At 36.6% G+C, this 22,843-nt stretch overlaps 1 protein-coding gene across 5 annotated transcripts in view; it reads right to left on the reverse strand.

Moving 5' to 3' along the window:
- The window catches only part of ADD3 (adducin 3), a 108,711-nt gene that overhangs the window by 49,715 nt on the left and 36,153 nt on the right, over nucleotides 1-22,843 (reverse strand). Inside the window, exon 1 of one of the 5 annotated variants that reach the window (XM_033130460.1) lies at nucleotides 2,128-2,226. The exons of the other annotated variants lie outside the window; for them this stretch is intronic. The gene's annotated coding sequence lies outside the window, so the exon portion shown is untranslated. Of the gene's footprint in view, nucleotides 1-2,127; nucleotides 2,227-22,843 lie in introns of those variants that run through there. 5 annotated transcript variants of the gene reach the window in all.

Raw genomic sequence — 22,843 nt, forward strand, 5'->3', positions numbered from 1 at the left:
GTGAGGAGGATAAAGATGGAGTCTATCAATGGTAATTTGATACTGTACACCTAATCTACATGACACATTAATTATATCTAATTCTTTAGAGAAGATGTCTGAACCCTTTTCACATCAGGGTATGTGCCTTAGTTTCCACCAGTACAGCCTGCATAAATAAGATAAAATTTGTATAGCATACTGGAGTAAACAGAAGGGGATTTGGGGGCAACTACATAGGGCTTCATGAAAAAATTCACTCCATTTTCTTCATATTATATAATTATTGTAAGAAAAAAATAAGAATTACTGGAGATATTAACTATTGACTTTCTACAAAAGTTCCAAGTAAAATCTATTTAGAAAATCTTCTAATTTCAGTATTTAATAGCAAACTCATTGGCAAGCTTTGCTCTGGAGTAACTATAAAAGTCTAAGAGTAACTGTGTTCACCAAGAATTCAAAGGGACAACGGAGATCATCTAGCTCAGTGGATTGAAACCAACAATTTTTTATATGAAATAGAACAGAAGATAAGAGTGTTTTCTGTGCTGTAGGAGAAATTTATTTCAGCGATGAAGTAGTATATGTATTGGGGTCATGAGCAAAACACATTGCAAAAAAGTGTGAAAACCACTTATCCAAGGCTACACAACTAATAACTATAAACTGACTATAGGCAATGTTTAATGAAATGTCTACACAATACTTGTGACAAGAGGTTCACCTAATCTCAACTTGAAAATGATTTTGTTGAAATGATTTATATAGCTAATTCTACTGCTTAGATATTAAATAGTAAATTTCCAAAATTTCTGATATGCACAATTTATTTAAAGCAAAGTTTTAGTTTTCATGTCATTTATAAGAATGATTTTGGGTTAACATCTAAACATTTTTTCTCAATTCTAATACATTTCCTTTAGCATTTCTGGAACAGGCATGCATCTTTACAAAGATAATTAGGATATGCTAAGCGGGAAAAGATCTTAGAGAGCTAACCCAAAATGCTTAATTTTACAGGTGAAGAAACTAGTGTCCAAAGGAAATCATCTCTTGAGTCCCAGGCTAGTGCTTTTTTCTATGATACAATGATTTTATTTTATTCTTACATCCCTATGAGGTTAGAAAATAGCTAAACACAATTACTAACTACCAAATTACAAAGAGGAAGCTGAAGCAAGGAAGCTAGAAGTCTAAGTCCAAAAAAGGATGACACAATGTCACTCCTGCAAGCTTTACGGAAATCTACCCATTTCAACATTTAGCTTTGATTTCAACTGAGGCAAATGGTTCACTTGTTTGTACCAAATGGGTGTGTCTACCGCACAAGGATACGCAGTGAACATGCACCAGAGGAAGAAAACAGTCAGTTTAGACATCACAGAGCACAGCCTCTCTTCCAATGTGCCCACTTTGGTCAGTGCATAATTAAATACTACATAGGCATTTAAAAGCCAGCTATAAACAGAACCCCAATATGTGACGGGAAAAAAAGTCAGACCCCCATTTGCAAAGAAAAAATTGCTGAACATGGACCTCATTGAATAACAATGATTCTCCTATAGTTCAACTTACCGTTCACGTCACAAACTCTAGAAAGAACAGAGGCACAGAAAGGCATGGAACAGAACTTGGGGCTGCAGCCTCCCCAACTCTCCTGACAAATACCCAACAGCAACAGGACAAAGCCTCATTATGATAGAAATAAAGGCTCTTTAGATGCTGCTTTTTTTTCCTATCAATGAACCCACTCTTACACACAAAGTTCATGCCATGATGTCTCGAAATACAGTATTGCCAGATTATGCTATCAATGGGTCCAATAAATTCAGTGCAGAACACGACTTCATGCATTTTTAAGTTAAATAATTAGTACATTTAAGAAACTACCAGTATTTTCCTTAGCTTAAACAGTCAAAGTCATTCTCAAAACAAAAACAACAATAATTCAGTAGACTGCTTCAGTAAAAAAGCGCAGACAAGTGAACTAATAGGAAAAAATTTAGTTGAGTGATAAAGCCACAGGCTCCTCCCCAAGAGTATTGCATGTTACTAGCAGCTGGCACAGAATTAACCATCTATCTTATTTATGCTTCCCTCTAAGCTGTGTACTATCAGTATTACAAAAGACCATCCATTACTTACAAAAAAAATTGAAGCTGCTGTACATTTCTTAAGCTGGTTTTTGTGTGGCAATTCTGATGCAATGCTGCCCTAAAAGTGAACTTTGTTTTAAGCAGCGAGATATCCACACACTGTGCGGTTAGAGCAAGGGTGGAGCCCACTCTGGGGGAAACAACACACCCAGGCCAACTTCAGCAAGAGCAAACTGCACGTTAATACCGCCACAACCATTTTTCAGGGCCTCAGAGTCAAAGTTAATTGGTTATCCTCCTCAAAGAAACAGGGGGAAAGTTCGTGTTTGCAGATCTGCTTTCCTGCCATGAAATGAAATACAGACTTCTTTCTTTTTCTTGAAGAAAGTAAAGATAAAATGCAAGGTAGGTCACACAGCTCAACCAACAGACTAGAATGCTAGGTGGAAGCAGACTACTACAAAGGAAGTCCAACCACGCCAGCTTCTAAGTTTAGCAGCAGCAGCTTCTACACGTCTCAAGGTGTCAGCACACTGCTCACACCAGAACTTGACTTTGGCCTATTTGGCCAAAACAGGGAACTTGAACACGAACATAAGCATTCCCGACCCTTCTCTACCAATGTCCTAGTTCTCCTGGCAACGTGGAAACAACCAAAGCATTTTCTTATCAACTAACTAGCAAGAGCTGCCTTCAAAAATTAGGGATTTGATTTACGGACTTGCTTTAGTAGAATATTGAACACATACATGAGAAAGTTATTTTGGTGGAAATCACTAATATGCATGATGTATAAAATTTTGTAATCACTCATTTTTAAAAATAATTTCATAAGTGTTTTGATTTTTTAAAAACTTTGGATTTATTTCCAAATAAGATATTCAGTAGAATGCATACGTACTGTCTAAAAATCTTTAATAGTGTCTAAAACAATTTATCAGTTATTGAAACTGCTACCAAACATCTGGTTATTGAACAGTGATTTTAATCAATACTACTATCTGAATATGCACAGAGACACAACCAACAGTTACTTTTAATTGAACTCCTGTAACTCATGAAATAAAAAAATAGGTTCTCAGTAAAACACACAAGCATGTAAAAAATAAGCTATATAATAATTCATATAGAATTTAAAACAAACTATGGAAAAGGCTTTGGGGAATAAAAACAGGAAAATATTATTTTCAATGGTACATGTTGTCACATTACCCTCCCCAACCGCTGCTCCCTCACACTGGAACAATAAATCAGTCTGGAGTACTGACCATTTTGAGATTTTGAGAGATGGCCTAGAACACCTTCTTTCAGGGTCCTAGGGACGGGGTGCTGACTGACCTCTCCTTTTGTTGAATTATGAGGTCACTCTTGCCATGAGATAAATCAACCCATTCCAAAACACTCCTTTCATAGTCCAACTGCCTGATTTAATTATTTTTCAACCACATATGTAATTATAAATCATCTGTTTGCTCTTCCCTAGCTCATCCCCAAATGGAACAACGCAAAGGTAGCAGTTAGATATTGTATTTGAAGGATCCCATCTTGATACTTTTTGGATTTGCACTGCTGGAAATGTCTGTTTTCAAGTCAAACTTCACTTTTGCAGCTGCAAAGGAAATGACAAGGGAAGAAAAACACAGCCAATATATATCAGCAATTAATTCCATCCACAACTGCCCAGCTGTTTGTGCATGGAAGAATCAGTCTGTTTCCTTTTGGGGCTTTCACCACTGAAAATTGATACTGCACATTCAGAGACACAAGCTGTTTGTAACACGTCAGGAATGTGCACAAGATCACACAGAGTTGAAGAGACAAAATGAAATCCAGATCTAGTTTTCTTGGGTCTTGCCAGTATTATTTCATAGCTTAAAAAAAAGAGGAAAAAAAAAAAAACTCCATAGAAACACCCTAATCACAGAAAGAGCAAAATACATGGATAAAATATTCTCCCTTCTGAATATCACCCTTCCAATAAAGAAGAAAAGCTGCCAATGACATCAGATTTAGTATCAAGAATAGACACTCTGATTTATTGGCATAGACAAGGTGTGACATTCTTAGGAATCCACATGCCCCCAGTATGTTAAATCAGCCAATACTTTTTCTACTACATAGCTGCTTACCCACTGTGTAGCTAGTCCCTTAAAAAAAAAAATCCTCATAAATGTGAAAGTTGTTGGGAGCCAATGCTTTCACCACAGTCATGCAGAAAAGCAAGTTTTTCTTGGTTAGTTCAGAGACATTATTTGGCACTCACACACACCTGCCTGTTTCAGGGATTCATGTAAATTTACAGATCTAGTCTTCTAGGGTAACTCTCAAGCAATCAAATTTCTTCCCTTGCCCCATCAGTATTGTGGATTTAAATAAAAATACCCTTTACTAAGTACTAGAGGCTTAACAACTACAGTACGGGCTCATGTACAACTCAAGAAGTATTCTGTCCCGGTCTCTTCCTGCCCTCTAATTTTATTTCAAATATTTGTTTCATTTCAATCTTGTAAAATGCCCTTTTGGTATATTTTCAAACATACGGTATGTAAAATAACTTGTTTTCAGTATGTAAAATGACTTGCGATTAATTACTGTTACGAAAGTCAGAGAAAAGAGAAAGATGACATTTTTACAACAAAATAATTCAAAACACATTTTCGCTATCTTACTGGGTTTTTCTATATATGTAAAATGAAGTATCCCCATGATTGAATTCACTGTTTTAACATAATTCACTGTTCCCCTTTTGCTGCACAAGAATCCATGCACTCCTCATGACCTCACATTGTCAAACACAAGTTGGATCAGACACTCATTTTGGGCACCACTAGGGGCTGGGGCTTAACTAATGACGAAAAGGTAAACTCTGCTCCAAACACAAGAGTGGCATTCCATAAGCTTCAGAATGAAGATGCTGTCAAGTGCCAGGACTCAAACCAGCACAATGAGAAGTTGTCTCCAACTAAAGTGCTGTGAAAGCACCAAGTATGATTTGTTAAAGAAATGCAAGTCATCTCAAACATGCGATAGACTGAAAACAAAGTACAAAACCAAAAAAGGGCTATTTCTTTAACATCATCTAATCAAGGGTATATTTGGGGTGGGAGAGTTTGAAAAGTTTAATCTTTGGCTGACAGTGACACTGACTTCTTGAAATATAACTATTAGTGACTCAAACAGCCACAGGGATGAGCTTTGCTTGGCAAGCTTCAGCCCTGGGGGACATTCAGACTTGAAATGTCTAAGGGAAGGAACCTCCCAACCAACAAGGTCGGCCAAGGAAAGAAAAGGTCTCTGAGCTGTTTAACTCAGGTCACTTATACTCATGACAGTCTAACCGGAGCCGGGGTGGCATTAACGAAGACCCTCCAAGTGAGGGGGCTGCTGATAGGAAAGTATCAACGCATTTTCAAAGTGATTCCCCCCAACAATTTATTAGAAAAATATTTTTAATTTTATGTTTTTATTATTAAAAATTTCAAATATACAGCAAATCTGAAAGAAGTCTACAGTGAGAACCACATAAGCTAGATTCTACCACTAGACACTACCTAGATTCTACCAGTAACACTGTCTACAAAATGAGTACATTAACACTGTACGATACTTATTTTATCACATGCCTCGTCTATCCATCCCTCTATCCATCCAATAATCTCTCTTATTTTTAGTGCATTTTAAAGTAAATTATAGATACCAGTATACCACCCCCCAAATACTTCAGCATGCATTACTTAGAGTTCAATATTTGCTTATGGCTTTTCTTCTTTCGATGTAAAACTTACATACCAGGAAATGCAGAAACATAAGTGTACGCTTGTCTAAGCCAAACTCCTATCAAGAGATAGAACATTATCTTCACTCCAGCAAGTGCCCTCATGCCTCTTCCCAGGCAATCCCCTCTCCCACTTCTCCAGAGGCAATCACTATTTTGATTTTAAAAGTGATTTTAAACAATTCCAAATAGCCATGCCTTTGCAACTTGTGCATTAGAACATTCTCCACTACATTACTTAACTTATACTTGGTTGTACAAAATGACCAGGCATGAGGAGCCTAAGAAGAAACCATAAAGTTAAAAGGAAGTGTAGCCTTATCTGCTCCAATTATTCTACCTCTTAGGTGAAGCAAATGAGACTTAGAAAGTTTTTGGCTGCCTGGACCCGTCATCTAACTGTTCAGTAACTGATTGGCTGGGCCTAGTCTGCGACTCTTGGGCAGCAGCTCTACACTTCATTTTAGGATAAAAAGCACTGAAGCCCTGGAGATAATGCTGGCTCCGAGGAAGGGCTCTCCCACTTACTTACAGGCTATGCATCTTAAACAAGTTTCTTTAAACTCCTTTGACTCTTGGTGTTCTCATCTGTAAAAAGCAAGGGAAATCTTAACTCATACAGTTGTATGGGTTAAAGGAGATAACCTTTGCAAAGTGCCTGGCATGTAGTTAAGTGATCAAAGGAAAGAAACACAGGAAAACTTGACGGTTCGAGGCACAGTTCAAGAATATGTACATTCACATACTGCTTCTAAGCTTTTGTTCTATCCTTATGTTCGCTTCTCATTTTGTAAATGCAAAAAAAAAAAAAAAGAAAAAAAGAAAAAAGAAAAAAACCCAGCAAAAGCAAATAAAACAGAACTCTTTATTCACTACGGAGGCAAGCCGTTTTTTCCAGCCTTCCTACAGTGACAGAGCTGGAGCCTGCAGGAGGGAAGGGAAGCACAGACTTCGGACTTCGCGCTGACTGCTTATACCTTATATACTTATAGCTTCACCTGTCTTTCTATAAACAGCTCTGTTGCCTAGTGTGATCCTCCTTTTATCCACCAAGTGAGAATTCAAGGCCCATTTAAAATCTAACCTACTTTCTTGATCTACTTGGAACAAATGTAAAGTTCTGTCATTTGTGCCTCCATAATACCTTTGAATAACAGCATTCCAGAACTCCTCATACCAGCTGGCTGTTTGCAGGGGTTCGTTCCCCTACTTAAAACAGAGCACAGCACACTGAAACGATCCACAAGTGTCTGCTGAATGGATATACCTGAGTAATGGGTATTCAGTTACGATCAAAGTAGCTAAAAACTAAGGCTGAACACTCATCAAAAAAGGAATGCTACATGCCAGAAAAATAGGGGACAGGGAGATTATCCAAGGGCATATTAAAAGGCATGAAATGAAAAAGAGATTAAAAGCCAACTGTGTACAAACTTTCGTGTTCTCAGAGAAGTGACTGCTGCTAAGCAGTTAAAGTGCCACTGGAATAACGCAGACCGCTGTGTGTTGTGTATACTCACCCCATGTACCACCCACAAAACCCTATCAGGCAGTATTATTATGCTCCTTTTTTAGATGAGACTACTGGGACTCAAAGAGGTTAAACAAATAAGGTCACACAACTAGTGGCAATGGAGATAAAACACAGAGAAATGATTTTTCATCACAAGTGATTTTCATAATAGGGCAATTTTACAGTGTGGGGAAGCTCTGGGTTAAAGAAAACCCAGATTATTGTGGGGTAACCAAACAGTACAGTACAAGACATGCAGCTGAGGGTGCAAAACTCAAGGGAATCAAAAAAGTCCTGGACCAAAAAGAAACCAAAGCTGAGGTGATACGAGGTGTGTGAGTTCTATGTAGGAGTTATCTTCACGGGACAGCCCGCCATCCTGGAGTTAAGAAACCTAAGTCAGAGATGGCCCTAGAATCACAGGAGTACTAAAGAGTAGCTCTTACTCTCTTAGGGCTTTCCCGCCATCCTCCCTACTAATTGTTCTTGGAAGTGATACAACATGGATAACTCCATGATAAAAATGCTGACCGTGGTGTTCATGCTTCAGAAGATAATGAGAGCCTCGCCAAGCTGGTGAAATGCAACTCTTGTCTGCGGGCATCTCTGGCTACGATCTGTAATTTCCCATTTAGGAATACCCTGGTTTTGCCTCCCTTGCAAAGATGGATTTGTGAAGGAAAGCCTCCACCTTGAAGTTGAAAGCCTCAAATCCCACAACCCTCTGGCTTACCTCCAACACAGCACTCATTACACACTGACTCACAACTGTCTGATCAAGGGTACAGCTCTCACACGTGCTGTGAGCAACGGAGGGCAGGGCCCCTCAGGACCTAGTCCAGGGCCAGTTCAAAAAATATTATGGATGGCAAATGAATCATGTCATTTGCCTATTTAATATTTGATAGATGGCTATTTGTAAAAAGAGGTAATCCAGGATTTAAAGAGGAAGCAACAATTATAGAAAAGGCACCGCTGAGAACAAGTGAAATATAGTTAGTGCTCAAATGGGTTTTTTTCTGGATAAAAAAAAAAAGTATACAACAGCGCCTACAATGATTGGCGAGGTAAGCCTAATAAAGCTGAGGTTGAAATTCAGTAAATCATTAGGTCTGAAGATTAGGCATGATCCCCACTTAAAAAAAATTAACCAAACTAGGGAGCCTGTATTGTATCTGAAGGTTGCCAAACTTGAAGTGGAAAAACAGTATGTGGCTTTGACTCTACCACGGTATAAGTTCCAAAAACAACACATTTTATTAACTACCTCTTAGAGGAAGACAAAGACTTCATAAAAAACACACAGAATAAAAAGCGAAGAATATACACACAGAGGGTGCCAAAAAAATGTGTACACATTTTAAGAAAGGAAAACTGTATTAAAATTGTAATACTCAATATACACCGATAACAAAAAATGACTACAAGTCACGTTTGACTTCTGCAATGACAAGAGGTGCTCAAAGTGGTTACCATCAGCGTCCAGACACTTCTGATTATGGTGAACTACTGCTTGAGCAATGCTGACCAAAGTGTCCACTTGTAGACATTTTTTTGGTACCCCCGGTATATTGAGTATTACAATTTTAATACAGCTTTTTCCTTTCTTAAAATGTATATATTTTTGGCACCCTCTGTATATATCTGCTATTAAAAAACTTGGATTCACAAACAATTTCTACTTTGGATTAAAATCCAAAAACAGAACTGCAAGCAAGTAAAAATAAAACATAACACGGACACACAACATATGAAACATTTCACGCCATATGCAATTTCTTGTTAAAAATAATTACTTTTGCTTTGATCTGCTCCGTCTAAGGATACAGGACTATGTAGGCATTTTTCAATTGTTGCTTTTTCTAAATATGAGACAAAAATCTCTTTAGTTGGAAACGTAGGTTTCACATTTCAAATAATTTACCCAGACAATTTAGTAAGAAAGCCATACTAAAATTTTTAAATCTTGGGAAATTTAAGTATTCTCATCTAAAAAAATTCAAGTACTTAGGTTTGCACACTGCTAGAAGACGGGTAGGTGGCCACGCTGACAAATCACATGACTTACAGGACTAACAATCTTACTTCTCCAAGATCAAGCTCGAAAATGCTTGCTGCCCATTCATGGCAAGAACCACACCCCATCTTTTCAAACCAAGGCTTTGAGTCCCCAAATACTACCATAAGCTCTTGAAGGCTTAGACAGGGCAAGAGTCAGGTTTAGAAATTTTCTTCCCATCTTCACTACCATTCCCCAACCCCTCCAGTCCCACCTGCCCTCAGTGAAAGTATCTTCGGATCGTTGGTAGATTTGCCACCTTTCTATTTCCTCAGGCAAACTGGTAGCATGATAGGAGGCTTAATCAAAATTAAAACAAGCACAAAATGAGGACTGGCCTACAAACACATCTCTTCTTTGCATTTTAGAAGCAGTTCCGTTTGCTGCATCATACTTTCTACCCCCAAATACTACTAAAGTTGGAGAATAACAACTTGTTCTGTGCCAAATCTATGGCTATACTGATTTTAATCTACTCATTTTAGATTTAAAAATTTTACCTTTAAATTCTAAGTTGGTAAGTCAATTCATCAAATCTGTCTACTTTCTGCTTAAATTCATTTATTCTTTTAGCAACAATTTATTCAACACCTATTATGTGCTACAATTGAGGAGTAGTATAATGGAGACTGCAAGAAATGAATGAGACATTATCCTTTATCTTAAGCTAATAGCAACTTAGTGAGATGGGGAAGGGGAAGGGAGACACAGTGTCTTGAACAATTATATAGCACATTGTGCTACTGCGTTATAACAGACGTATTACAGACTCAGATAAAGAAGCCAATTTGAAAGGTTCCCAGGAAGTTACATTGGAACTTGGTCCTAAAATGATGAGTAGGTTATTTAGGGGACAGGGTGGTATGTACAACCCTGGCAGAAAGATATGCAAAGAGAACATACTTAATAAACCTGTACTTTAACACTTGGCTTTACTTTAAATAAAAGGATCACAGACTTCAACTAATATAAAAGGAAAATCAAAACTGTCACTAGTTAACAGCTTTACAGTGGTTTGTATAATTTAAGCTCCAAGAACCCTACAATCTACTAGCTAACCACACAGTTTTGTGCCATGTGCTTTTGCTTTCACCCTAATATTTTGACTTGTATGCTAAGAAAAGAAACTCTAAAGCCATTTATATCTTTTCTTAGACCAATGCTTGCTCTTACACTGCACTAACCAATGACTTAGAAATAATTAAGACCAATTATCTTGAAGCCACTCAAATTGTAATCTGCCACTACATCATCACGCAAGGAGGTATAAGAATGTTCTAGGTAATACCAAGGTGAGTAACAAAGACATGGTCAACCTGGCACAGGTACACCATACCTTATGGACGCAAATCCTGAAAAGTAAAAGCATGGTAGATTTAATGGGAGGGGCTGGAAAGAAAAAAGAAAAACACAATTGATCACCACGCATTTGTTTGTAACACACATAACACTTCCTCAGAATATTTAGAGCAAAGGAAAAGAAAAAAACAACTCATGAGAACTGCTCCTGAGCCTTTGAGAAGGGAGGTGACTAGAGCAGTACAAAAACTGGGTGGAAGAGGGAAAAGGAGGAGCTAAGAAAACAGATGAAGAGACAACTTAAGGAGCCAAGAGTGACTGGAGATAAGAAGGATCAAGTAACTGTGGGGCCCTGTGAGGCCAGGCGCACCCACAGGGAGCTATGTGGCTTATTTCAAGGGGGTGGGAACTCTGAGCAAGTGAACAATTTTGGTTTTGTTTCACTGAAAGGTTGTGCAATCCTACAAAGGGAGAAGGAAAAAGAAGGGGTGTTTTTCGAATGGAGAAAAAGTTAAGATGTAATAAATGGCTATCACTTTAAAAAATATTTTAAAAAGAGAAGTAAACACCTTATGTATGAAAATGAAAAATTGAGAAATTTGAAGAAAAACACTATAAAGTCCATGGAAACCCAGAGCAGCATTATTTATTGATTGTTATGACAAGCTTTTATTCCTGTGGTCTCTGCCATCCTTCAAACAACAAGATCCCCATAAAGCATACTGACGAGACTTTTGGGGTATGTGGATCAGTGTAAAGTTTTTCTTCACTCCAACTTTCAATTTGGCAGCTTAGAGAAACAATTTTCGATGGCTAAGTTTTTAAAACTTACTCCAAGATAAGCAGGACGGTGACTCTTGTGGGCTACTTCCAAGTTGCCAAGCCATTAATCTAAAACAGCTCTCAACCCCTTTCAACTGATTCCTGCTGGCCCAATATAATAAATGACATGATGTTTTAAATAAAAAAAAGGGAGTTGGAGGAGAGAAAGAAGGCCCAAACTAGTAACTCTGGAGGTGCTGTTTAAAAAGAAAAGAAAAAAAAGGAAAAAGAAATGGGAAGCAATAAGATAATACACATTTTCTGCTATATTTTTCAATCATGTAGCTAGAAATTACAGAAAGGGTTTTGGAAAGGCCTTCTGCCAGAAGCAAATTACTTTCTTCAATTTCAAGTTTAACAGCTATTTATTGCCTTTGCTACACCCCCAGAAATGAAAGCGGGGGGAAAAAGATATTTCAACATTTTTTTGCAGATGATTTAGTACATGAATCCAATCTGTTGATTCTCCTAAGCATTACTTAGCACCTTCTTACAGGACCTGGAAAAAGGACACTGTCCTGGCCTTTGCCTTGACACAAAAGTCAAGAAGTACCTGACAAACTAGAAAGCGATCGGTGTATCTAGACCAGTGTTTGTATAGTCAGCACAGAGCAATCTGCTTGCTCTAGCATTAGCATTCTGACTCATTGGTTTAAAAACAAATTTTTGTACCTAGAGCTCAAAAGAGAAATCTAAACATACACATCTCTCTCAATATAAAGTCATTATATAGATGATATCATTATTAAGAAATACTCAAGAAATACTTTTATTTCAGTAATTTCAAAAAAAAGAAAATCTGGACATTTAATTGCAAAAATCACAAAAAATATAAACAGCTTAAAACTTATGAAAGAAAGAATCACAGTCAATTTGCCAGGGTGAGTAGGGTCAGAAGTAAAAAATGAAAGTTGCCTGGTCTTCTGAAAATGATGAGCTCAATGTTGTGAAGAAAAAATTGCTAAAACAGAAACCAGGTTTTCTTCAAGTCACAAGTTATGGGGGCAGAGAGTTCTTTTTACAAGATAGAGAGTTGTTATCAACTGCCAACACACAAACATAAAATCAGAGTCCTGGAAAGGGAATACCCTCAGTTAAAAGGTAGACAAAAAAGAATCTGTCCACCAACAGATGGAATTAAAAAAAAATAAAAAGAATCAACCAACCAAAAAACCTTATATGTCTTTTCCAAAATGCAGAGTGGGAAAAGAAAAGTCTCCCCTGAGAATCTTTTAACAACAGGTCTACCCTCCCAAGAATTCAGAATTTGAATTTATACACCAACATAGTCCAGAAAACCCTAAGCCAAGAGAGTAACACAAGGTGGTCTTAGGTTGGTAGCAACCCCCTGACACCTAGCAAAAAGGAAACATAAATCCTGTCTGGAAAAAGGTGCTCCCAAAACACGCTGCCTACGAATTCCCACAGATAAAGTCCTGCCAAGTTCAAAATTCAGAATTACAAAGCATATAAGTAAACAAACTACATTGAACAAAAGTAAACAAAAGAGAGAATTGGAACACCTCCCTCCCCAAGAACTGCAGACAATGGAATACTGACACACAGAATATAAAATAAGTATTTTTACAATGATTAAAATCCTTAAAGATAGGATTGGAAGCATGAGAAACAAGATGTTATAAAAGAAGACCAGTAGATTTGAAAAACTACTGACTATAATAATTGAAAAACTTAATGACTGAATTAAACAGGAGATTAGTTCCAGCAGAAAGAGAATTGGAATATAGAAAAAACTAACCAGACGGAAGCACAGAGAGACAAAGAAGTGGAATACGTAAAAAAGAGAGGCTAAGAGACAGAGTAAAGAAGTTCGACTTACTGGAGATTCCTAAGAGAGAGAGAATGGGAGAGACGTCATATTCAAGGAACTCGTGGCTATAAATTTTCTAGAGCTGATCAGAGACAAATCACCTGTAAAGGACTGACAATTTGCAGTAGACATCAAAAGAAAAAAGTCATAACACACAGAAATAATATTTTCAAAGTACTGAGAGATGATAACTGTCAGCCTAGAACTGTATATCAAATAAAACTAACTTTCAAGAGGAAGTTAAATAAAAACATTGCCTCATTAAAGAGTTCTATAAACTCAAAGGAATTTTCAAAGGATGAATTTCAGAAAGAAACTAAAATTTGAAGGAAAAACTGAGATTGAAGAAAGAGCAAAGAAATTGGTAAATAATATTTTAAACACTATATAAAATTGTAACAGCAATAATAAGTGTAGGGGTTGAAAAGGTGGAACTAAAATCCTAGTCAATAATATCATATAAGATAGGAATGGAGAATCGAAGTGTTTTAAGACCCTTGTATTGTACAGAAGAGGAGAGAGAACTATTAACTTTAGACTGATAAAACTTTAATAAAAGATAATCTAGAATACATTACAAAATTCACTAAAATCAATAATAACAAAAACAGACAACCTAATTTTGCATATTAGTAAAAGCTCTGAACAGGCACTTTGCAAAAGAGAACATACAAACGACCAATACATGAAGAAGCGCCCATCATCATCGTGTCATCAGGGAAAGACAAATTAACCCCACATTGAAAACTGCTATCTACCTACCAGTATGGTTGAAATGAAAACAAAAACAAAAAACTGTTAATACCAAGTATTGGCAAAGATGTGGACATTTGGAACTCTTAATACGAGTCCTTGTGTCAATTAGTACGAATATTTTAGAAACATGTTTGACATTATCTGCAAAACTGGACACATACATGGCCTGTAATCCAGCTACTCTCTCCCAGGAATACACCTAACAGAAATGCATACATATGGACACCAAAAACATGCACCAAATTGTTCATGGCATAATTATTTCTAATACCCCCAAAATGGGAACAATTTGAAACCTCATTAATCTGAATGTTCATAAAATGGACAAGTACACACAATAATGAAAAGAACTACTGTTACATCCAACAACATGGATGAATTTCACAGAAAAACTGTTGAGCAAGAGAAGCCAGATACAATGGGATACTAAATGATTATATATGTCAGGATTATGGCGACCGTGCAGGGAAAGGGTAATGCCTGAGAAGACACATCAGGTTGTTTGTTCTGGTACATTTCTTGATCTAGGTGAGGTTCCACAGGGGGTTCTATTTGTACACATTTATCAAGCTGTACCTCAGGATTTGTGCACTTTTCCATATGTATGTTAAACTCACATTTAAAGATTTAGCTGAAAAAATTAAAACTAAGATAATTTAAAAGAGAAAAAAGCCTCCCTCTTTCTGTGGCAAGAGCTTATAATTTGATGTCATCTTTTCTGTTGGCTAGTTTAGCTCTTAAGAAACACTGTTAAATCCTCTTTCTCATAAAACCAAAGTATTTTCCTAAACTCTTATAAGAAATAATGCAAGCTCTTTTATGTTAAATTTTATATTTCCTATAAAAACAAGAACAAAGTACATAATTCATATAATTTTAACTACTCAGCATGGAGGCATAATAAATTAAGAGATTCCCAAACAGAGAATTCAGTCTCAAATCAGCATACTCCATACTCCACTTTTCCACATGAACAATACAATGAATGAATTGTACAGTGTGATTTAAATGACCACCATGTCCAATCCTGGTGGCCCACAGCAATAGCAAAGTATTAATACATTCCATTGTCTGGCTGTATTCAACAGCTTCTCCCATCTTCAGATCCCGATACCATTTTGCAGTTATTAGAAACATTTCCAACATGTTCACAAAACATAGTCATCAAAAAAATTAGGACATTGTTCAAAACTAAATAATTATATAAAAGGAAAAAAAACCTGCATGTAATCACTAAAACACAGCAAATAATCATGAAATTTTTTTTCCCTTTATCACATTCTCTGATGGGTTAAGATTCTGAAATTTCTGTTCAAAACCAACATGTTTCAGTGTTACACAGTCTTGCTCTGTCATAAGAGAATTTTCTGAATTCTTACTGTACACAAACTTTACACTCATGTTATCCTACTTGTGTAACACTGTTTTATATCACAGTCCAAAAATATGATAGAGAATTGACATGGAAATACATCTACTGGTAAAATGTTACTTTCTCAAGTTATTGAAGAGCAAAGACTAGGGGGAGGATTCCCAGAAAAAGAAAAGATTTAGTCTCATTCACTAACTTAACTAAAATTGCTTACCATTTTGAAATTTTTTGTGGGTACACTTCATACTTTTAAATAAATAAAGGATAGGTTTGTACTCTCCATAGTAAAAATCTGAATCACCAGAATCGGGTTCTAGTTCCAGTTCTTACTCCAATTCTAACTTATAGCATGATTTTGGCCAAGTTACTCTTTCTCAGCCTCAATTTCCTCAACAGCAAATGAGGGTTTTGAACTACATGCCCTCAAAGATTTCATACAATAACTAAGTTTATCTACGGATGCCTCCCGTGCAATAAAAAGGTTGTTTTTCACGATTAAAAAAAAAAATAACTAAGTTCATGATGAGTCCACTGAAGAATTTTTCTCAGACTAGAAATTTACATGGATGATTATAATACCCAGATAAACATAACACAGCAACACAAAATAAAAAGCAGACAGTTAATCCTTCATTAACCAAAGCATTTGTTGTGATAGGTCTCTCCATGCAAATGGATGTTCCTTATTCCTTGTAAGCACCTAGATTTCATCTATGTATTTCAGCATTTATGTGTACTGTAGGAAGTTCACCCTGTGTGAAATAACAGCACCAACTTGCTCCACTCCTTACAAAAGTACTTCTTGAAGATGCTCTCACTCTGACTAAGCCAATCCTCTCACTTAGGCCTCCTCAAGACCAACTAAACAAAATCCTTTTCTAGACTGTGCTGTACCAATAAAAGGGAGTGCCACTGAGTAAGCCAATCCATAAGCCCCTGTCCACCACCACACTCTAAGGAGGCCATCAGCATCACTTGTGTCCACTTTGGCTGTAGTCTGTCTCTGTTGCATGAGCCTCACCATCTGGCACGCTGTGGCTTCCTCCTTCTAAATCACACAGCCCAACTGGCTTACCTTCTTTTCACCTTTCATATTACATAGTGGGTCTTCGGGAGTAATTGACACCAATAAGGGAGACAATTGCATTTAGTCCTAGAAGGGAGCTCGAGTCCTGTGAGTGTCAAATACAGCTGAAAGGGCCTTGAAGTTCATCTAGTCCGATTCCCTTCAGTTGTGAGAATTCAGAGGTGCCTAAGGCTGCTATGTAAGGTCACACAGAAAAGTCATCTCCTGACTTTAGGCCAGTACTCTTTCCCCTCTATCAAAAGCTTGCTGCTCAGGAATGAATACTCAAATTGGAATCCTCTTTCCTATGGAACATGTTAATTGTCATTTCTCTGTATCATCAATGAAACATCCCACCCAAACTGAGATGAGCTACTGAAAAACATTTCCAAGATATCGGTCCAATGTCAAGAAATGAACTTGTGCTGATGTGAGCAACTTACTAGAGTATTAGGCTTAAACAGACATCAGGGTATAAAATCGGAAGGAAGGAAGGAAGGAAGGAAGGAAGGAAAGAAGGAAGGGGCTCTGGGTGATTAATACTGTTCCAGTGGTAAGTAAAGATGATTAGGATGGTTAAGATGAAAGAAATAACACCCAGAGGTTGTTCTAAATCTTTGAGAGAATAAAATGGTGGAACTGTTAGAATACAGGGCAAGTATTTAATTCTTTGTAAAACAATTATGTAGTTTATAAAAGAAATAGAACTGCTTGAATTACAGAGCTAGCCTAAAACATCTAAATGTTCTTGGGATCTTTTAAAAATTTATTCAAAAGGGGTCTCTACTTGTCAGTTTTGCAGCACACATACCCCGTATTTCAGTTACTCTGCCTATACTCTAGTATTTAACCATTGTTCACATTCTTATCTGGGCATATATCCAACCTTCTGTTCCATGAAACACTGGGGTAAACTTTAATATATTACGAAATTAGAAAAAATTAAATGAACAGGAGGGCAAACAAGCACATTTCCATATAGAGTACAGTATACAGCTGTCATCTGTCACGTTTCCAGGACTATCTCTTTAGCTAACAGCCAAGTTACAGGACTCTCCTTCGCTGAACAGGAAGTAGCAATTTAATAGATAGAAATGTTCCCAAGCGCCAATTCCATTCCCTTCCCTTCATGTTTCTAGCACACATTTACCCTTTGACCAGATCTGTGTAATACACCCAAACACCCCTGATGAAGTATAAGTCTATGGAAGACACGTTCATAGAATAACCTTTAATCATGATGTCCCCAAATAAAAAACTTGTGTTGGCTGTAGCAAAAATGACAAAACCAGCTTTGTCTCTTAAAAATTCATACTCGTATGGGTGATCTGTAGTTTCCCATTTCTGAAAGTTGTTTCCATGGCACCAAAATATAACTAACAAAACATAATTTCCTTTTATATCATTTTCAGAACTCTATGTGCGCTAACAAACAAGGCACCTAGCCCATGCACAAGGTAATGAAGGTAGAAAGGGAACATTTCATGATAGAGCTAACATGTGATTAATAAATTATAACTTCAAACATTAAGCTCGCCAAGCAAAGCAGCAGCAAGAGTGTGTTTCAGGTAGCAGGAGCAGCATGAGCAAAAGCAGTAGTATGTTTGGGACCAGTGGTAATGAACAGTAGTATGGCAGATCCTTCCTGCAGCAACACTTTACAATGAGTTTGTGACACTGCAAAGAGTCGGTTATCTGGACACTCAGAGGCTGACTAGAGGTGCTCAGGTGAATCAACAGGAGATCATATTCCAAATGGTAGTTCTATGCACATAAGTAGAAGAGACTCAAAACAAAGGAAATAGTGATATGCTCAAATGGGTGTGTTTAGAGAATAGAGGAAGTGGTGAGCATTTTAACCAAGAAAACACTATAGAATTACTTTCAAAATAATACCCCTTTGAATCTCTTGATTTTCCCAGCTTACCTCTTAAATCAGAGGAGAGAACAGCAGTGTTGCCAGTCCTCACGAAGTACTATCACCATGGGTCTGATACACAGAAACAGACATAACTCTCAAACAGGAAGTCACCATCTTGTCAATTAGGTGGCACACATGAGAAATGAAAAAATCAACTGTGTGGAAAAAGCAGTAAAAGAACATGTGGAACAGGGAGAAGGAACTCCTTCTGAAAGTTTGCCCTCTCCCACAGCAGACTCCACAATTTAGGAACAGCTGGGAAATTTCCTTCTCATGGGAAAAGGATGACTTCGTAGTTTACATTAAAGTGGAAATGACAAAAACTGACTGCATCACACAGAAAAAAGGTGTTTCCTGAAGGAAGGAGACAGAGCACTGCCTTTAACACACACACACACACAGGAAAAGCAAAATACACATGTAAAACAAGCAGAAAAATATCTTTTTCAAGACATAAAGGAGAGAAAAACTAAATCAAGGAAATGTTTTATGGTTGAGGGTGACCTCAGTGGGATAATCACTTTCTCCCAGTGGGTTATGTCAAGTGCAAATACGCTTAACGGGAACGATAAGAACATATTTGCACTTTCTATTCATGTAGACATTTTTTTATCTGTAAGTATTTTTTAATAAGTATCTAATTTTAGTTTTTCTTCCACACATACACAAAAAGGATTCATGTTTCATAATTAACTTATCACTAGTTCTTATAAATCAGATTATTTCAAAGAATTGATTCAAAGGTTTATTCTCTAAGTAAATCATACTGATTCTTAGCAAGCATATTTCTTCAGCCGATGAAAAGGATTTTCTGAGTGCCTCCTGTGGGTAAATCCCAATTTACACATTGGGAACACAGTGGAGAACAACTCCTCAAGGAGCGTTATTCACAATTGTGAAGAACATATTTTCAAAATCCCATTGCCTTAGTTACTATGCTCACACCCCATCTCTAATGAACAAAGGCATCAAAAGATTTTGCAACCAAAGGAACTCTTAAGGAAATCATTGGAAACTGTTAATAACCTAGTGTTTCCTTACACCACTGACCACAGGAATCCAAACAACTTTCTAATAAAGATATGGGTCTAGAAAGAACTACAAATAATCTAAGTATAACTTCATCTTCAAACTAGTATAGCCACTGTCCAAATAGCTGCTTCAGAGGCTGAAGAAGACCAATCAAAAGAGAGTTCTTCATTTGCTCTAAGTACATTGTGAGGGTACTTCTGAGGAAGGTGGATTACAACGTAACATCATCCAGTTTCACTTGGTAGGGGTTGAGGGTATGGGTTGTGGATTTAAATTTATATCAGTGGTTTCAAATTCAATACTTTTGTGAATCTATTCAATGTTGACTAGACAAAAAATCTGATTTGTCCATTTCCCATTTCCTTTTGTTAATTCTTGGTTAGAGCAAATTAACACTCTAAACTACAAGGTTAATTTTTCACTTTCTACTTCAAATCCTGGAATTATTTTGCAAAAAGGTCCACTTCTTCCCAAAGCAAAAGGATGGTTTCCTCCTACTTCTAGAATTTATGCCAACTATTAACTGTGATGAGGGGAAAACAAAACCTCAACTTCAGCTGGGCTGTCATCTTCAAAATAATTTTAATTTCCAATATAAAAGAAGGTCAAGACTAATTTTTTAAATCCTTGCTAGTTCTTACTTGCACTGCCCTGCTTTTGATAAAGATTACTCTTCATGCCTGAAATTGATCACTGAAGGAACCAATTGATTAGAAAACATACCACTCAATCCAGGAACAGAAAGTCTGCAAATGCAAAATGGAGGCCAGTACCTCTGGGGTGCAATTTATTCACAGAACTATATATGTATGTGAGGCTCATCAGAACCCTTCTGAATTATGTCAATGCAAGGATTATGGCTTCGCCTCCAAGGCTAAACCTTGGAATTGAGACAGAATGACAGATACACAGCTAGTCATCTCATTAAGAACTCTTGGCATTCTGATGTGATTTTGGATGTCTTTGCTGACATATAAAAATCTGTTTGCAACTCAACAATCCTCAGGTCATAAGCTCATATATGCTACCAGAGGCTCTATGTTAGTGTACATGTCTAGCCAAGCCGAAGATTTCACAGCGGTTAGCATGGATTTACAGTTAAGTGTTCCATATTACCATTACTGTCTCATCCCATTAACAAAATTGGCATGATGGGCTTTTATGTCATCTAATAAAACAAACCATACTGTGCAAAGACAGTCTAAATTAGAAAAAGATTACATAGCTCCTTCTCTGAGCATAGTGCCTTCTAGTTTACAATACCCGTTCATATCTGTTGTTTCATTTTATGCTCAAAACAACTCTAAAATTATACCTCCATTACACATACTAAAATCCATCAAGGACACATAGTAAATGGTGGAATTAGGACTGGAATCCAAGTCTTCTGACACCTGCTTCTTTATTCTTAGGCAGGTGAGCTGCTATACTTCAGTCACTTAAACTTTTATCATATCAGTTTTTAAAATCTGGGTTTTTCTTAGACTTATAATATGAAAAAATCAAGGAAAAGAAGTTATTAACATTGTAAATATTTATAAAGACTTTGAACCTTAGATAATACCATCAGCCCAATAACTTATATGGGATATTTCTGTCAAGTATTTTGAAAACTTCTGCCTGGATGTTTTTATCATCATAGCTTATTCCTGTTTCTTATCCTTCTGGTATTTTTTCTAGTTAGATCATGACCATCAAGGAAGATTTCAGCAGCATTATAATAACAGTTAATATTATTGGGCAATCACAAGATGCAAAATACTTCACGTGGGTTTCACATGGGTAGGCACATTTAACCTCAGATATTGACAAACTTTTCCATAAAAGTTGAACTTATTAACAGTTTCATCACCACTGTACACATTAGAACTAAAGTTTCATTTACAATTTCCATTCCAGGGAAATCTCACTCACTCTTATTTCTATACTTGATGAAAACAATAATGTTCAAAAAGAAGGAATCAGTGGTTCTATTTACTTCCCAGCAAAGGTGAGACTGTTGACGGTCAGTGAAGGTTCCAATTACTGAGTGTTTTTTTAAAGTTAAAAACAAAACAAACAACAATAAAAAAATCAAGCAATACAAACAAGTATATTCTGCTTTACTACTTTAAGTATTACAGCATATGCACTAGATTCTAATAGAGTATTCCTAGAAATTCAGACATAAAATATATATTTAAACACCCAACAGTGACTGTAAAATCCAGATAGTTTTTAATAGTAATAACCAAAAAGATGGTATGCTGAGAAATGCTCGTTGAACAGTGAAAAGCTATTTCATATCCCATTACCATCTGCCACAAAAAAGAAATATTCACATTAAGCCCAAGCAGAAACTGGTATATTTAAATTCCCCTATTTTAAAGTGCAAATCCTTCTGTATCTGGCTTATTTCTCTTAGTGTAATGTTTTCAAGGTTCATCCATGTTGTATAGCATGTATCAGAATTTCATTTTTTTAAGGTTTGTGTGTATATATACATTGTTTGTATGTGATATATACATTGCATGTATATATCAGATTTTGTTTTTCCATTTATCTGTCAATGGACTTTTGAGTTGTTTCCATCCTTTGGCTACTGTGAATAATGCTGCTATGAACACTGGTGGTATACAAGTATGTTTTTGAGTCCCTGTTTTAAATTCTTTTGAGTATATACCAAAAAGTGGAATTACTGAATCCTATGGTAATTCTGTTTAACTTTCTGAGGAACTGCCAAACTGTTTGACAGCAGCTGACCCATTTTACATTCCCACCAGCAACTTCCAATTTCTCCGCATCTTCACCATTTCTAATAAGAGCTATCCTAATGTGCACAAGTGGTATCTCATGGTTTTGATGTGCATTTCCCTAGTGACTAGCGATGCTGAGCATCTTTTTCATGTGTTTACTGCCCATTTGTATATCTCCTTTGAGAAGTATCTATTCAAGTCCCATTTTTATCCATTTTTGAATTGGGTTGTTTGTCTTGTTGAGTTGTAGAAGTTCTTTACATATTATTTATATCAATCCCTTATCAGATATATGTTGCAAATGTTCTGTCCCATTATACAAATATTTCCCTCTTTTGATAGTGTTCTACACTAGTTTGTAAAACAAACTAGTTTGTTTTGTAGTTTGTGACATATAAAAGTTTTTCATTTTGAATGAAGTACAAGTTCTCTATTTTTCCTTTTGTTGTCTGTGCTTTTGGTGTCATATCCAAGAAATTATCACCACATCCAATGTCATGAACCTTTCCCCCGATGTTTTCTTCTAAGAGTTTAACAGTTTCAGCTCTTAGTTTAGGTCTTTGATTCATCCCGAGTTAATTTTT

Source organism: Rhinolophus ferrumequinum, chromosome 16 (genome assembly GCF_004115265.2).
Source record: "Rhinolophus ferrumequinum isolate MPI-CBG mRhiFer1 chromosome 16, mRhiFer1_v1.p, whole genome shotgun sequence".
Lineage (NCBI taxonomy): Eukaryota > Metazoa > Chordata > Mammalia > Chiroptera > Rhinolophidae > Rhinolophus > Rhinolophus ferrumequinum.